Genomic DNA, 16640 nt, shown 5'->3' with positions numbered 1-16640 from the left:
CTGCCGGACAGGCCGAACCCCCCGCTCACCTACCTGGTGCTTTCCAAAGAGAGGCACACAACAGAGCAGGAAAACGCTACAGGAGTTAGTAAGCAGCTGTAGAGAGAAGCGTGCTATAAAGACTAAGGAAGATGCAGTTTTGGGACTTCTCGTATATAACTCAAGCTCACTTGTCCTCCAAAGGCCTCCACCACCCTACTGCAGCAAAGTGCAGAGCAAACAAAACCACATTACTGAACTGAAGCGCCCTGCACACACACAAAAGAGGAAAAGGTTTGTGACAGATAGCAGCAGAGCCTCCCACAGCGGGGCAGCAGCGGAAGACAGACTGCCCCTCACTGCCTCAAAACCTCATGACAACCAAGAATTTTGCTCATTACTGTAGGCTGAGCCTAAAACCACCCTCCCTCCAACCCTTGCAGCGATGCATGATGTTGCTGCAGGTAACGCAAACAGTCCTTAACACATCAAGGTTGCAAATAATGAATTAGAAATCAGAATACCTGAGTTAAGGCTGCCTTGGGGCTGGTCACAGCAAGCACCACAGTGCTCTGCCGTTTCCAGCTTTCTCTCCTCTCTCTGTTGGAGGCAGAAGTTCCTCACCATAAGCAAGCCGACACTGCAGGAGACAGGACCCTGCTCCTGGTCCCCACCTCAGCCATCGCCCAGTGGATAGTATCTTAAAGTCCAAAGAGTGCTGGGAGGCGTTCAGATGCCTGCATCTTGATAAGATAGGGGCGGTTTTTGCTGGGATAGCCTCATCCCCTGCAACAGAAGGGCAGCCCCACTGCAGAGCTGGGGGCACAAGCACGCTCAATGCCAGCAGTTAAGGTTGCCTTGTTTTCTCAAACTCTCACGGCTTAAGGCACTTCTCCCTTTAATTCCTGGAAATGGCTGAGCTGTTGGTGTAGAAAACCTGAAAACAAGCCTGGGGCAGACACACAGCATGGGAAATTCCAGTGCTAGCAATTAAGTTCAAGAGTTAAATGCAACTCAAGCGCCAGGCAACCTCTGCAGCAGGTGGTTTGACCAGCACCACTTGCTGCTTTCCTGTTGAGGAAAAGCTACTGCAGCTGCTAAAGCAAGCTGCCCCTTGCAAAAGCATAGCCCAGAGCCTTTGCAGCAACGCCCAGAGTTTTAGATCGATTCCAGATCAAATAAAAATAATTTGGGGAATTCCTGAGATAAGGAGCTCAGGCCAAGTCACAGCAGATTCCCAGTTGCAAAGGGACTTTCGAGCAGCCTGGGTGCACACTCCCCAGTCATTGCCTCCGCGCCGTGCCCCTTCCCAAAGCCTTCCCCTGGCAGTCCCTCCTGGAAGCAGGTCCCGGGGAACCTTTCTCACCGTCTGACCCGCATCCAGCTGTGAGCCTGCCCAGCAGTCCTGCTGAGGTAGCGGTGCAAACGGCAGTGCTGCTCAAATTGCTGCCTTTGCTCCAGGACCTGAAGTGCTTTAAAAACTGAAGTAGGACCTCCCAAATACAAACCCTGCTTAGGCAAGGCGCTGCTATCAGAACAGAGTTTGAAGATGACATTTTGCTCTTAAAAAGTTACATTTCCAAGGTCTTTATTCTGTGCCACAGTACTGACTGCCCCCTTATTCTCCCTGCTTTTATGTGGGAAAGCTATTTCTTCGTTACACTGCTCTTTCACTAAAACAAGAAACAATAAGAAGAACTGATAAGGCCACTCAGGGCAGATGTGCCTTCATTTTTTAAACATATCAGCGATCTAAATCAGCAGCATTCCTATGAATCCCACAGAACCATCAGCTTTCAAGGATACCAAATCACTGAGACTGGAGATGGATGCAACAGCATTATCCAGGCAGGCTGAAGTAGCCTAGCAAAACACACAGGGAGTCACATAAGGAGAGGTCTAATCACATCGCCTCCCAGTCTGTGGCTTATTCTGGGTTTTCCAAGAATCAAGGCACAGAAGCGGAGGGGATCCGAAGCGCTCAGATAACACGCATTCTGACACAAGCACGTCAGCCAGAATGAAAGCTTAGAGGATGGGAAAAACATCCATAATGTCATTTGTGACAGCAGGTTTGTTCTGCTTGTAACACACACTGCCAGCACGCAGGGCAAAGCAGCTTAGAGATCAACAGATAAAGGCTTTTCACCATTCAGCCTGTTATTTCATGTAAATCAGGCTGTCCTGCTGCTGAAAGACATCTCCATATCAAGTGCAGGGTGCTCAGAAAGCAGGAGCAGCAACTGTAGGGAAACAAGTTCAGAAAGTACTCACGCTGTGCCCAAATCCCTTCGGAGCACCCCGCGAGGTGCTGCCCTCTCTACCAGTGCAGTCTTGAAGCCCGGAGCTGCAGCGATCTTCTCACTTGCCAACACAGGTAACCCCCTGGAAGCATCACCGCCTCAAAATAGTTTTTTTTTGTCCACAGAAACAACTCCAGGCTCCTCAGAGGGATGAAGCCGCGTTTTGAAGAGCAACAGTGCAGCAAATTCAATTAACTCCTCGAGCCAGCCTTCTACTTCGGTGACGTGGCAGCACGATCCCACGCGGCCCGTCCCCAGGCATGCTGCTGCCACCTCACCGCGTGCTCCCGAGGGTCCCAGCCCCAGCAGGGAGTCCCGCCGGGCTGGGACAGCCCAGAGCACACCGTGCCCCCAGCAAAAACCCCAAAGCTGCCCCCAGCAAAGGCTGGAGGGGTTGGTATGGCCCCAGCTGGAGGCAAACAGTAGCTCTTTAGAGGAATGAGCCGCTCTGTCAGTCCGTTGTGATTGATAAGTACATCTGCCAGTCCCCACCTGCTGTTCGCATTCCTGGCATTTCTTTCTGCAGCATTTTCTCTCTGAGGAGGAACCTGCTGCTTATCAACTGCTGCAGAGGAGATTTAAAAGAAGAGAAACAAGCCCCGGCTTCAACAAAACCAAGAGATTGCAGGCCCTGAGCATGCCAAAGAGTTTTTCTTGTATCAGATGGGAAAACCTGCTGAAGGGTTGGCTCAGAGAGCCCCCGCAGGTCCCTGCAGCCAGCTGGCGGTGCAGGCAGGGGAGCCGGGCGCTCCCCTCAGGTCACTCCTGCTGCTACCAAGTGCTGCCAGACGAAGCGGGGGGGGCCAGGGAAGTCTCTCCCCCCTCCAGCCACTCACCCCAAAGTCATTTTCCGTCCTGGCCAAGCACTGCCCGGCACAAAGGGGTGCTGAGCGTGAGACCGTGCCAGCCCGGTGGAAAGGGCGAAGGCTTCGCGGCGCGGCCCGAGGCAGAGCGCTGACGGGCAGGGACAGCCGGCGGGTGGGGGCGGCTGCGGGGCCGCGGCCAGGCCAAGGAATCACCTCACAGGCATCCCGGGGATGGAAGGGGCAGGAGTCCAGTTCTGGTTTTCAGCCCCGGACACAGGCTGGAAGTTTCTCCTTCCCTTCACCTCCGCTTTAACACAGCCCGCTGGCTGAGGGTACCTCGGCTGCCAAGCCGCGACACAGAGGGGAACGGGAGCCTGCTTGTTCCCAGGGGAGGAAAAGCAGCTCCAAACGGCACAGCAAACCAACTGAGCATCTCAGAGCTCTCCTAGGTGTCCGAAATCTGACCTCCCCATCAAACTTGATCAGAATTAGCTGTTAGGATCACGAAGACTGCAGCACATGCCCCTGATAAAGGCGGACCAGCCCGGCACCGCCTTGTTTTTGTGGCGGGGCCTTCAGACACGAGAGGGAACACGACATGAGCTCTGAGGCATCCCAGGCTCAAACAGACAGCCCCCAGCCAGACCCCCCTCTCCCAAGCAGTCCCCAGGCGCTCTCTGGCCACGGTTCCCCACATTACCAGGTTTGCTCCCACAGAAGAGCTGAAGTCAGCCTCTGTGGAGGGGTGGAAGCTAAGCCAGGTGAGCAGCATACGACGAGCTGCCTAACGGGGGCAGCTGTCCTCCAGGTTTATGGCTCTTGGAGGAAATTTAAACAGGAACTTTCTTTAAATTAACTGTCCATAAAATGAGCTTGTTTTCTCAATGCACCAGGTCAGGAAAGGGCTGCTCAGCCTCACAGCCCCGGGACGCAGAAAGCAGCCTGTGAAGGCGCCGTTTTTCCTTCCAAAGCACCAGAATACGGATTCAGCCGGCGCAGTAGTGAGCTGGTGAAGGCATACTCAAAGCAGTCAAAGTCATTCTCCATTCACAGCAAACTAATAATTTGTTCTTCCCCTAAAATCCCCCATGCAATCCAGATGTCTAAGTAGACTTTGTCCCGGAAAGTAAAATGCACGATGGCCTCAGAAAGTCATCCCCAGCTCTATTCACCCAAGTCTTCGCGAGGCTGTTTATTCTGCGGGAGTAACAAACACATTGATTTCAGCTCCTTCCAGGTCTGGAAACTGCAAGTGGTAAGGTGGTTATGGAAACTTTCCCCCAGCCTTTCGGGCTTCCTTTTTCCTGTTGATAAAAATGCACTTGACAGGCTCCCAGTTTGGGAGGAAACCAGGAAAGGAGTATGGGGAAAGCGGGCTGAGGTCAATGCAGCAAACCTGGGAAATACTGCAGGGGAAAAGCTTTCTGAAAAACCCATGGAAAAATTTTGGAAGAGTCAAAAATAGAGTTTGGGAAATTCACCCTGTCCAGCAGCACAACTCTTCCAGGGATATTTTAAGCATTACTACAGTTGCATTCCAGTCCCTGAGTATATTTTCTATAAATAAGTATTTTAAGTCACTTTGTTTCAAAATTTATTATATTAGGCAACTGCAATGCAATGTTTCACGTTTTAGACCTGTGGACTGCCCCTGCCAAATTTGCTCCTGATTTTTAAAGCTGTGCTGTGTTACTTAGGTTATTACATAGGCTCACCTCTTTTTTTTTTCCCCAGGTGCTCGTCTAAAAACATTTATTATGTATTGTAACATTAGGACTCCACTGATACATCAAGCCTGAGTTCTGTGGATTAAAACATCCTCGTTCACAAAGCAAAAACATGGTTTTATTTTCAACTCGTCTTTTTCCTTTTTTACAGGCTGGTAAGCAAAAGCAAAGCAAATACCCCAGTAACCGCATGCAGAGTAAACCACTCCAAAACTAGGCATTCCTCCCGTTGACAAAGCCGGAGAACACACAACCAGCAGCACAAGTACCGCACTGCAGACATGACAAACTTCCTCTGACGTCTCTTCTCCTCCAAAGACATGGAGGAGCTGTGTACAGCAGGAAAAATGCATCGCCCTGCATCCTGACCCGGGTGCCCCGCCTGCAGATAGGGAGCTGGGAGGGGAAACGTGCTTCCCTGCCCCTCCAGCAAACCACTGCCACGGGCTTGCATAAAGGCAGGTGTGGAGCCGCACACCTGGTGCACCGTGTCCATGTGGACCCCAAGCCCCCTGTTCCACAGGAGAACCCAGGGTGCTCCGAGCACTGGGGATCAGCTCAAAAGGCCACCCCTCTGTGTCCAGACTCTGCCCTGTGAGCTCTCATCCCCTTCAGGACACCAACAAAACACAGCTTAACCTTCAGAACGTGGACGCCCACAGATGCTTTACAGCACACAAATATTAATATTTGCAAATAAGTCCAAGCTCGCTTAATCCAAAACACACGCAGCAGAGACGTCTCTGGCCAAGCATGTGTTTTCTTCGGAGGCCGGACCAGACGCCCCAAGCCCAGTCCTTTACCTGCTTTTGAAAGCCACATTCAAGCCAACTGAACAGAAATGAACCAAGCTGAAAGAGCAGTCATCACCACAAGAACTCCTGCTCTCCCCTGCTTGCTCCCGAAAGGGGAGAAAACACCCCCAAGGTACTGAATTCACCTCCAGGAGTCTGCCAAGGGGATGCAGACGGCATGCCCACGGTCAAATACGTTAAATATGCCCCATCAACTGTCATCTACACCAGGAGCCACGCTCAGAGACCAAGGCACATCAGCTTGTTTTGGCAGCACCGCAAGCGCAAGGAGGCAAAGCCAATGTGGGGTGAGCTGTCTTCGGTGCAGGGCACCCAGCGGCCAGGGCAGGGGACCAGCAAGGGCACCGGTAGGGAGCGACCGGCGCTGCAACGTGGCACTGCAGCGGGACTGCCCCAGGGGCACAGCAACGCCAGCTTTGGGTATGGAGGCAGCAGAGCCGAAAACGAAGAGCAAGCAGCGGTAAGGTGCTGTTATTTGGGAGCCCGGGGAGAGCAAGGAAGGGTCAGGGCAGTGGAAAGGTTGCTCCCCGCGGGAGCTGCCACCCGCTGCGTGTCGGGGCAGCGTGCCGTGGGACGGCAGGCCGGGACAGACGAGCACCCCGACACGGCGAAGGGACCACCATCCACAACTGCCAGCTGTACGTGCCACCACGGCGTGAGCACACTGTGCTTTTAATAGCTTCCAGCACCGAGCCGGGCTCAGGAGTTTAAAGCTTGAAGAGCAGCGCGTGAGGCACGCCTGCAATCGGAGGGGCTGTCCTCACCAACGCCAGGGAGCAGGGACCGGGACCAAGAGCGGGACCAACCTAAATCCTCCCTGTCAGCCTCGGGGGCTGAGAGCGCCAGGTCATCCCGTTTTCCTGGGATTTCCAGAGTTTAAGTTTGTTTTCTGATCGGAGAGTAACAGTAGAGGACTATAAAAAAAACAACACGCTGGCCTGAGTGGCTCCGGAGGCTAAAATAAACACGCCGAGCCCTGTTTGTGATAGAGTAAAAATAGCTCGTTTCTCATCCCTTCCCAGGACCTCTGCCTTGCATGCAAAAGCTTCACAGGTTAACCAGAAAAATACCTTAACTGTAAATGTCAGCAGATGCGGAGGGAATGTTTCAATTTGATCTCTGCGCCACTTCTGCAGGAATTCAGAAAGGTGGCGAGCGGACAGCACCTGCGAAGCTCCTCTTGTGCACAGGGCTGGAGGCCACACGGCGCTGATTCCCTTTAATAGAAGCTCCCATCCTTCTAAAAAAAACTCATTGGAATTACATCTTGTGCTCTTTCTTGGCTGAATACTTTTTAAATGACACTTACTCCAAAGAGCATGAGCTACCAAATCTAGCGCTGAGCTGTGCTGCAGTCGTGACGGGCTCTGGAAAGCAGCGCGAGCGCAACGAACTGTACTCCAAAAGGGACCACGGCAGCTCTGGTTCTCCCAAAGCAGCATTGCTTCCTACCAACCTCTGCTAAATTCACTTTTTTTCCAGGGCCTAAATGCACCATTTGGCACCCGCACTGCCCAGCCCCTGGGAGAGGAGTGACCCAGGGCCACGCCGCGGGGAAGCCACCACGAAGCTGGCTTTGGTTGTCACCTCCTTTTCCCAATGAGGGAACAGCCAGACCCACGAGCTTAACTGACGTGGGGCTGAAAAAGGACCGCAGGAGAATCCACGACAGGGTGCTGAACGTGTCCCCCGTGGGAACGCCCCCGGGGGGTGGCTCTGAGCACCGCAGCAGGGTCAGCGGCCCCGCTGCTGCCCGTGCATCCAGCTCCCAGCGCCACAAAATTCCCAACTCCGCTCCTGAAACGCGGGCTCAAACGGCAGCAACATAAATTAAGCAGCAATTTAGGGCTTTGGGTGAGACACGGCGGCATCTCCAAAGATTTCTTAGCACAGCCATGCTCATTTTAAGTGACAGGGACAAGAAAAACAGATTTGCTAGCTAAACAGACATTCAGTATAGCTGGTCATATGAAAAGCTCAGCGCTTACTTCAGTTTACATTCTTAAACATGGCCACATCGCATTCAAACCCAGCATTTACCAAGGTTAGTTACAGCGGTCCTCAACGTTTCACCTGCTCGATTAAGGCAAATCTTGCAGAAAGCACGCTGTCTGCAGCCAAAGACTTCAAGGGATGGCACAGCCACAGCCTCTCCCCAGCCACCTCTTCCAACTGTGAAGCACCTTAGCAAGTAATCGAGAAAAAAAGAAGCGCACTTTTCCCTGGTTTTAATTTGCTTGGCTCCCTCCTCCTCTGGCTTTTACAGACCTTCATACTTCATGGCTGGAAACAGCTCAGAGAACAAGGAGAGCCACCTGGCACTCACCAGCTCTCCCGTCCTACCTGCCTGCACACACTCGCTGCAGAGTCACCTCAGCCAGATGCTTCACGGTAAAAACCACAGCTTCTTACTTATGTTAATATTTTGCGCTACCTGCTACAGAAGTAGGAGGAAGTTCTTCGCTCAGAGGGCGGTGAGGCCCTGGCCCAGGCTGCCCAGGGGAGCTGTGGCTGCCCCATCCCTGGCAGTGCCCAAGGCCAGGCTGGATGGGGCTGGGGGCAGGGGGCCCTGCCCATGGCAGGGGGTTGGAATTAGATGGGCTTTAAGGTCCCTTCCAACCCAAACCACTCCGCAATTCCATGATAAACGCTGCTACTCTTAAACTGGACTCCTCTTCTGTCCCCTGCTCCTCATCTGCCATCACTTCTTGTTCTTTTTCACTTAACAGGGCGCAGATCCCAGAAAAAAAAAAAAAAATATGTCTCCTGATCCAGTGGCAAGTGGCTTAGCAGCCCACCCTCCGAGAAAAGCACCAGGTAGCTGCAATGGGTGAACCACTTCACCCCACCCACGCAACCCGGGCCGGCAGCTAACACCTCCACAGGAAGCCCACCACCCCACGCACACGGCGCAGCGGTGCTCTCGCCTCTGGCGCAACGGGCCCCGATGCATCCCGCTTCCTTCCTGCCCCAGCCCGCTTTTCCTCCTATTCAATGGCCCGCAAAGATTTTGGCAGCTCGTGCAACCAGGGCCCAGCACGACACTCCAGCAGCTCTGTGGGTCTGCTCTGGTGACAGGGATCCTCACAGACGCCTGGAAACTGAAGGTTTGGTAGGAAAGAATTCGCTGTTCCTTCTCCCCAACTCTTCCAGGCAGGGCAGACATGCTTGAAGACCCAACACCAGCACTACAGGCAGCTTTACGGCCGCCTGAAGCTGGTGTCACCTCCAGAAGAAGGATTTCCACCCCACTCCAACCCTCTTCCCGGCTTTGTGCTAGTACGCAAGCTAAAGCCGCACATGGAATGGGACCAGGGCAATGGTACCTATCAGAGGAGCCCACCAAGAGCCCAGTTTCCACCTGGCCCCAGCTCTGCAAGCCCTGGGGTGTTCCCTCGCAGCAGCACGAGCAGAGGGCAGGACCCCTTACACCTGCGGTGCCGAGTTTGGGCCCCGTAAAAATCGTGCCGTGCAAGGTTACCGCACACGGCTACCAGGGAAAGCCCACCCAACTCCAACAGACAAAGGGAAAAAGAAATAAAAGCTGGTTTCGGCTTGACACCTCCCATTTATTTCCTGCTGTTTTCTCCCACGGGCGGCCGTGTGCCAGCAGCACGGAGCCATCCACAGCGGGCACGAGTCCCCGGCAGGATCCATCCCACCCCAACCGGCTGCCTGAGCTCCCCTGGGCACGCAGGCAAACGACCTGCCACAGGTCTCTGCTCAGCCACCCAGCTACTTTGAAAGACATCTAAAAAAGACACGAGATGCTTTTTGCACGTGACTTTTCTATGCAAGGGACTGCTCTAGAGCCTGCCGCCAGCACATGGAAAGAGCAGCGCGCCAGGGGACCAGCCCCAGCTAGGAGCTGAAGTGACGTGCGTGCAGCCTGCTGACCATGCCGCCGACCTGCCTCTGCGCCACCTCCAGCCGGCCAGATGCACCCAGGGGAGTTCAAATGCCTCCTCCTCCCCACAAAGCCCATGGGAAGACAAGGGGACCTTCGGCTCTGCTGACACAGGGCATTCCTTCCCACGGAGGAGAGACGAGGTAAAGGCAAGCAGCTGTCCTGCTCACAAGGACTGCAGACAGCTCAGCTGGCTGCCATCACAGAGCCCAGGCAGGACAGGGGCCACCAGTTATTCGAGCTGATCCTTGTGACCGTCTCTTCAGGGAGACGCACACCTTCAAGCTTCCCAAAGCAATGACTTCTGTAGCAGCCACCAAACCTCGTCCTCCCCTCCCAGCAGGGAACCGGGCAGCTCCTGCACTCTGTCAACGTGAAACTGGGACCAGCGTGCTTATAAACTGGGACCAGTGTGCTCCACTCACACGTGGCTTTGCTTTGAAGGGGAGCACGCACCGAAACGCTGGGACACGAGCAGGAGCCCGCTCGTGGATCGGGTCGGGCTGCAGAGCTGAGCCTTCCGCTGATACCAAGGGTGGCTTTCACTCGCTGTGACCCGGCCGCCTTGCCACGTGCCCATGCGGCTCCAAGCTCCACGCATCCCCTTCCATTCAGCATAACCCTAGAGCTTTGGTCCCAAACCTACAGTGCTAGGTGTCAGTCCCGCGTGGCAGAGTCACCATCATCTTAAGCAGCTATTTAAGTAGAATTCCACCCCAGAACACTGACGTAGGGGCTTCGGCTAAGCCAACCTGAATTCCTATATACAACCAGAAGACAGGACTGGAGCACACAAAGCGCTCTTCCCAGGCTCTCGGCTGGAGCAAGCACGCCATGCGCTGTACGGGTCCGAAAGGCACTCACAAGGAGGAACCCTGCACTTTTCCTTGCCCCCCCGCGAGCTCCCTCATGCTGGTGGCGGGCTGCTTCTCCGGCAGGATCTAAGCTTACCAATTCGCCACAAAACACACCGCTACCAACGGCCAAGACGTAAAGGGGAGAGGGCACAGCTGTCCCTGCTTGCAGCATCTTGAGCTTACCTCAGCCTCAGGAAAATCAAGTCCAAAATCTCACTGCCTGCTCCGTTCTGCTTTTCTTTACCAAGCAGGGGAGAAGCCACATCAAGTGGTCCCCCGAAGCACCCTATTGTCAGTGGTTTTCAACAGACTACAAGGAATCCGCAAAAGGTGCAAAAAGGCTTACCTACGCTCGGGACTCAGCTCGCTGCACATCCACGCACCGCCAGGGGAGGCTTTAGGAGTCCAGGACTCAGGGAAGAGAGCAGGGCTGGATGATGTCGAGCTCGGTCACGCCAGGGCGAAGCACACAGCGCCAGCACGCAGGTCTGCAGGAAACAGCTTCTTCCTGTGACGGCAGGACAGCACTGCAGCCCCTCTCCCTGGGGAAGCCTCCAGCCCACAGACGGACAGCTGCCGAGCAAGGACTGTCCCAGCCGCGTGGGCAGGCCACGTCCTGGCTCCGACACCGCTGGGTCCCACCGCGTGCGCCCGACCCCGCGACCAGCACCCTGCAGGCACGTTCAGCTCTGCAGAGCACAGCAGGGAGAAGGAAGAGGAGGGTTAGGATTCCAGTCTCCAGCACTTAGGGGTGTGCAGTACTACGGCACCGGCGGTGGGACACTGGTTTGAGAGGCAGGTGGTTACTGAACCATACCACGGGCCTGTGATGCTGCTTCTCGACACCAGGAACCCGACCACCCCCGATCCAGGCTTCTGAGCAAACCTTCTCACGCCTCGATTAGCCGTGACAATCACGAGTACTTCACTCGGCCACGTTAAGCAGACAGAATCACACAGAACTTTTATCCCAGCTTATCACCAGTACAACACGCAGCACCACCGCTGCCTTCTCCAACGCTTTAAGACCACAATACACAAGCTTACGTCTTTGCCAGGAACAGCTGAATCCCTTCTTCACGTTAGCTTTGATTACCAAGTTTTCGTAGGGCTCTGAAGTCCTACTCTTATGCTTTTCTTACAAGCAGTTTACTAACAAGGGTTCGTGGGGTTCCGCACGCAGCACCGTTACAACACGTTGCTTTGGCTTCCTCTGGGCTTTTCTGAAGGGGATTTGTTATTCAGCAATTGTTACTCCCGCAAGATCAAACTTCTTATTTCTCTCAAGTCCGAACTCTAACTGATATTCAAACAGAATTTTATTCATAGACGCGATAAAGTGTTTGCTGAAGGAGCAGCCAGCACAAGGCTGCTGGCACAGGGACGAACACAAAGCGTGGGCTTCACGGAGACCATCAGAAGCGTTGAATTCCCCCCCATTGCATATGAATTTTCGAATTTTGGCCAAGCAGGTCCTCGTTCTGGAGGAATGGAGCTCACAGCGTGCAAACATGCAGTGCTTTACGTTAGATTACAAGAGATCGTTGGTCCAAGCCACTTCTGGCAACTTCTGTATCACTGCCCCCAACAAAAAAATCAGTGCCAAGCCTGGAGAACCCCTGATCTGACCTCCACACAGATCTACAACAACGTTTGCTACCCTATTCCTGATGCTTTATTCCACACGCGAAGGACGGATCTGCTTTGTGGCCACACTCCACAGCTCCGGGGACCACTGACGTGCCCTGCTCACAAGCATACGGGGCAGGGGCTGAAATGAACTAAATGGGAGAACTAATGAAATCAGTGACTAGCCGAGCCTGTTACGTTCAGCCGTTACCAGTGTTGCTGAAATTACACTCTTCAGCACGTCACAGAGCAGGCACCGCTGTGCAGCATGCGGGAGAAGGGAAGGATGCTGAAGTCCTATTATTTTTCTGCCTTCTGGCTCACAATGCCTCCCTGCCCCACACCTGGGAGCCAGCTTCCTGGAGGAATCCCAAGAGCCACAGCACAGCTAAAAAAGACACCACGTTACGTTTCTACACTGTTATTTCAATTTCTGCGATACTTCGAGAAGGTCTGAAGGAACTTTTCCTTCCTGTAGAGGAAACTCTCAGCCGGAGGATAGTTTTTTAGCGTAAGTTTATGGGAGGTACACAGAAGCTGTGCTGAAAAGACTCAGCAAATACCTCCCTTTTGATTAAGGAGGTGTCTGAACAGCACCCCGGACTTCTGAATAACTGACCAGCAGGGACGGGGACTGCTTTTGCCTACCAGACCCAGCCCTCCTCCCCTGTAACTGAAAAGCCCCAAAGACGCCACTGACGCAAGGAAATTCTCTGGGGGAGGACGGGAGCTCTGGGAAGGGGTACATTTCCCAGAGGGTCTGAAGGAGCCCATTTGGGGCTGACCTGGCATGAGGAAAATGGAAAAAACGGTGAAAGGAAGCGAGCCATCCCTCCCCAGCAAGGGACCCAGAGCGCAGGTGGCCCCCGTGCCACCGCCTGAAGCTGTGACTGCAGCACGAGGCTGTCACATCACCCGCTGCCATTCAATGCTCAAGTGGAAAACCGCTGGCTCAGACCATCGCCGAGCCTCACCCAACTCATCCCAAATCAACCCCGAGCCCTTGGGACTGATAGCAAGTGACCAGCATCTGCTACTGGAAACTCTCATCAGAACTACCCAATGCTAACTCCCACCCCTCAGGGACACGCTTCACAGAACTTCAAGCTTCCTCAAGTCTCAATGTACAATCTAGTTCATAAAAAAAAAAAAAAAAAGGAACGTGCCTGAAAGAACCAGCGTGAATTCATCGCCTATATGTGCTCAACGCCAGCGCGACCTATAGCTGTGTGAGAGTAAGCTGAAACCTCTCCTGTAATCGCTCGGCAGCCCTGGGGAGGCAGGGGAGGAATGCCGCCCGTCAGGTCCTTGCCGAGGAGCATTTGCAAAGCTGAGCGCTGGTGAAGAGGCTTCTCAAGCAATTTGCCAGACAGCTCTGAGGAGCCCGGATACGAAATGTTTCTGAAGCTGCCCGTATAGCCCTCCACGAACAGCACCCTTCTCAGAAAGCAGATTAGAAAATACAGACCATAACCTTATTCAGGGTCACCAAGACAGAGAATGCCACAGCTGAGCGCTGCAGCGAGACCACAGCACGAGACAAGAGTTAGGAAGGAGAAATCCTCGTCAGAAACCTTCGTTTGAATACCTACTTACAGGGCAGGCGAGGTTAGGAGCCAATTTTCCTGAAGAAAACCCCAAAGTGAAACTAAACACCGTCCACCTCCAGGACTAGGACAAGATCTACTGCCGTTCCCAAGCCCACCAGCACCAGGGCCGTGCCTCTCCCTCCTGCTCCTCCAGGCCGGGCCTGCTGTGTCTGAGAGCTCCTTCCACGCCACGATTCAGGCTACTAACTTGCAGAAAGGTAACTGGGAGTGGGGGGAGAAAAAAGAAAAGCTCAGCTCAGCAAGAAGACTGGCAAACAGCACACTGCCACCACGTGCGCAGGACGAGGACCTCGCCTCTCCAGGAGCAGCGAGTGTGCCGCCAGCCCAGCCCGAGCCACCCGCGGTGAGGCCGGGCTCCGTGGCAAGCCCCCTGCAGCCACGGAGGTGCACGGAGGGAGCTGCAGGACGGCACGCAGCCGTGGAGGAGCCCCTCGGTGGCAGAGACACCGGGGCATTTCCTAGCGTGCACTGAGCTAGCCTCTGGAAACCTGCGCTGCTGGGCTGCAGCGACCTTGAGCAGGACAGAGCGTTGGGGAAAAACAGGGTGCACGACCTCACCTGCGCCCACAACCTCCGGCAGGAGCCACCGTCAGGTGAAAAGCTTGAACCCGTGCTGCGGCCCCGGCACGCGGGAAGCCCAGCGGGGCCGCTCAGCACCGGGAGAGGGAGGCCCCCGCTTCCTTGCCACGCCAAGCCCTGGCGCTGCTCCTCCTCACCTGACAGCTCCCACGCCGGGCACGAGGGGCAGAGGGGGGACACCCCCCGGGGCACCCCGCTCACGGGGCCAGCGAGCACCAGCTCCTCGGGACAGCGCTGCGCCAGCAGGCCAGCCTGCACGCTCGGGAGAGAGGCAGCGACAAAGAAGGCAGTAACGCCAAATATATACAACGCCATCCCCGCTGGCAAGCTGAACTTCAATCCAGCAAAGCTGAACTACGGACAGTTTTAAGCCAGCTGCTAAATGCAGGAAGATATGCAGACAGACAAAATGCACTAGAAGAGGAAACGCACCTATCTAAATTACTCCAGCAGGTTAATGTGTATCTTCCCTTCCAGCAGCACCTCGGTAGTTTGGCCAAACTTACTTGATCTCGCAGAACAAGACCTAAAAGCACCGGTTCTTTGGGTTGATCTTTTATTTTTTCACAGCTTAAACATGGTCACAGTCCTCAGCGAATCGGTTTAAGGTACGCAGCTCTCCAGACGGCACAAACATCCTAAGAACAAACATTTTCAGCATACCAAGACCTCAGATATGCTAGGTCAATCCAACTGTGTTTATCTGTATTTTGCCCAAATCGCTGATGAAGTACTCTGAGCTCAAGGAGCAGCAGCCTCCCTCCCCACCGATCCAGCAAGAGACCAGAAGTAATCGGCAGACAGCCTACGAGCACCACAAAGAATGCCAGAGACATTTATTTACACAACCGCCGCTTGCCCAAGGAGAACTTTGAGTTTGCATTTTCCTCGTTCAAATTAATCATTACCGGAATTAATTCCTCCATATTATTCCTCAGCTCACAGGAGGGAAGGCACGAGCCACCCAAAATCACCCCTGCAATGAAACTTGCAGTCACTGCCGAAAGGAGCCGGCCACAGCTCCTTCTGGGCTGGCACAGCACAGCGGCCCCCCTCCGGGACAACCCCACGTTATTTCTCCCCAGAGCATGGAAAAGGCAGCGAGACAACACTCCTGCTGCTGTGCCACACTGCTCCTGCCAGGGGACCTGGGGGTCAGCGCAAAGCGCCGAAGCCCCTCTCCTGGCAGCTGCGACTGTCAGCTTCCACGTGCATGCGGAGCAGGGCGCAGCGCTCCCCCCGACATCCTCCCTCGCTGCCAGGGCCTAACTCCGAAGGCTGGAGACACGCGAGGACTCCTCTAAAGCAGCCGCCCGTGGAAGATAAGTTACGGTCAGGTTTGAGCCAATTCCAGCCGCGCATTTCACAGCACAAGTGCTTGGGGGTCTCGCCGTACCTGCCAAGGGTCCAGCTCCGTCTCCTGTGGCAGCCAAGCCCAGCACGCCGGGCAGTAAGAGACAGGAGAGGGGAGCGGATTAGCAGCGCTGCTCCGCCTGCTGCAAACAGTGCTCGACCTGGCAGCAAGCTTCAGGCACGTCTAAAAGCAGAGAAGTGCTCGTGGTTAACAAATTCCGTACGGAACCTATGGGAACACAGCAAGACACAGAACACGCTTACTGGTACCAGCCCAGAGGCTTCTTCCAATTCTCCAGGCCTAAAATCACCGATTATGCAGAATTTACTTCGCGTAAAGAAAGGGGCGCTGCTAAGCTAGCACGCACCCTAAACACCAGCACCTCGTTGTTCAAGAATTCGTGCCAGGTCCCAAAGAAAGATGCACGAATTCCTGCAGCACGAGGACAGTCAGTGCGACCTGGGAGCAGCCAGGCTTTGCTGACCGCCTCTCTGAGCGAACAGCGGTGTTCCCAGCGCTTCGGCTCGCCCTCGAGCTTCTCCCGTTGGCATACTACCCTATATTTAGGATAGAAGAGCACAATGACAGGCCCTGGGAAGAATGAATCGAGGGGCTTAGGACGCCTGGAATAGCAGCAGAGACGAAGAAGCCTACACTGAGTTAGAAACTCCTGAAGCGAGGGCTCCAGGGGCAGAGCGGGGTCTGGGAGCCGAAGCTGTTAAGGGACAGCACGCTGCGCCGGAGGTTGGATAAGGGACCCGGTACGAGCAGCACTCCCACGGCGGCGACCCACCGCGTAACGGCGGCGGGAGGAAGCCCCTGCCGGGAGAGGCTGGGAGAAGAGAGGCGGCCGCTCTTTTTACCCATAAAGAAGATTTTCAGCCTCAATTCGGACGGGCGGGGGACGTCGGAGCCATCTCCTCAAGCCCGAGGCCCCGGGACCGAGCCCCCCACGCCCCCCACCTCCCGCTCCCAGCCCGGGGGGGGCCGCAGCCCCCGGGCAGGTCTCGCTGTCCCGGGGCCGAGCCGGGCCCCGCCGCCTGTTGCTCGGGGGGCGGCCGGGAGCCGCGCGGG

The 16640-nt window shown here is 54.9% G+C and overlaps 1 protein-coding gene across 12 annotated transcripts in view; it reads right to left on the bottom strand.

Annotated features, from left to right (window-relative positions):
* The window catches only part of DAG1 (dystroglycan 1), a 43712-nt gene that overhangs the window by 26478 nt on the left and 594 nt on the right, over positions 1-16640 (bottom strand). For 2 of the 12 annotated variants that reach the window (XM_050712836.1, XM_050712834.1), the window contains exon 2: positions 10741-10902. The exons of 2 other annotated variants lie outside the window; for them this stretch is intronic. The gene's annotated coding sequence lies outside the window, so the exon portion shown is untranslated. Of the gene's footprint in view, positions 1-29; positions 222-10740; positions 10903-14644; positions 14851-15608; positions 15795-16640 lie in introns of those variants that run through there. 8 more of the 12 variants (XM_035558225.2, XM_050712837.1, XM_050712835.1 and 5 more) reach the window with 7 other exon arrangements.

This window comes from Cygnus atratus, chromosome 10 (genome assembly GCF_013377495.2).
Source record: "Cygnus atratus isolate AKBS03 ecotype Queensland, Australia chromosome 10, CAtr_DNAZoo_HiC_assembly, whole genome shotgun sequence".
In the NCBI taxonomy this organism is placed as follows: domain Eukaryota; kingdom Metazoa; phylum Chordata; class Aves; order Anseriformes; family Anatidae; genus Cygnus; species Cygnus atratus.
Note: the sequence above shows the minus strand (reverse complement) of the source record. Positions and strands in the feature narration are given on the sequence as shown.